At 40.6% G+C, this 1038-nt stretch overlaps 1 non-coding gene across 1 annotated transcript; it reads left to right on the top strand.

Moving 5' to 3' along the window:
- The first annotated feature begins 725 nt into the window (after positions 1–725).
- LOC148572051 (small nucleolar RNA R71) lies at positions 726–829 on the top strand. Its single transcript, XR_015908304.1, has one exon. It is a non-coding gene; the product is annotated as a small nucleolar RNA R71 (small nucleolar RNA).
- Positions 830–1038: the final 209 nt, after the last annotated feature.

Here is a 1038-nt window from a genome sequence, read left to right as displayed (position 1 = left end):
CTGTATTACTTGGAAGAGTGCTAGGAGGAGTTTCAGTAATTTTCTTACTCAGCTGGCCCACTTATGCCTCCAAATTTCTGATGGAGGACCTTGTTTCAGTCATGAAACTGAGAGTGGTCTTAGATAGATCAGAGACTACAGTTGCTAAGTCAGAGTGGCTCTGCTTAGAATTCTCTATCTGTTGCTGAGAAGATGATGGAAAAGGTTTGCTATTGCTAAACCTGTTTCTTCCACCATTATTATTATTGAATCCTTGATTAGGCTTCTGTTGATCCTTCCATGAGAGATTAGGATGATTCCTGCATGAAGGATTGTAGGTGTTTCCATAGGGTTCTCCCATGTAATTCACCTCTTCCATTATAGGATTCTCAGGATCATAAGCTTCTTTTTCAGAAGATGCTTCTTTAGTACTGCCTGTTGCAGCTTGCATTCCAGACAGACTCTAAGAAATCATATTGACTTGCTGAGTCAATATTTTATTCTGAGCCAATATGCCATTCAGAGTATCAATCTCAACTCCTTTCTTTTGAGTTGTCCCATTATTCACAGAATTTTTTTCAGAAGTGTACATGAACTGGTTATTCGCAACCATTTCAATGAGTTCCTGGGCTTCTTCAGGTGTCTTCTTCAGATGAAGAGATCCACCAGCAGAGTTGTCCAATGACATCTTGGACAGTTCAGACAGACCATCATAGAATATGCATATGATGCTCCATTCTGAAAGCATGCCAGAAGGACACCTTCTAATCAATTGCTTGTATCTTTCCCAAGCTTCATAGAGGGATTCGCCTTCCTTCTGTCTGAAGGTATGGACTTCCACTCTAAGCTTACTCAATTTTTGAGGTGGAAAGAACTTTGCCAAGAAGGCATTGACTAGCTTTTCCCAAGAGTTCAGACATTCTTTAGGTTGTGAGTCCAACCATGTCCTAGCTTTATCTCTTACAACAAAAGGGAAGAGCATAAGTCTGTAAACCTCAGGGTCAACCCCATGGGTCTTAACAGTGCCACAGATTTGCAAGAATTCAGCTAAAAACTGAT

This window comes from Arachis ipaensis, chromosome B3 (assembly GCF_059453495.1).
Source record: "Arachis ipaensis isolate K30076 ecotype BB chromosome B3, ASM5945349v1, whole genome shotgun sequence".
Taxonomy (NCBI): domain Eukaryota; kingdom Viridiplantae; phylum Streptophyta; class Magnoliopsida; order Fabales; family Fabaceae; genus Arachis; species Arachis ipaensis.
Note: the sequence above shows the minus strand (reverse complement) of the source record. Positions and strands in the feature narration are given on the sequence as shown.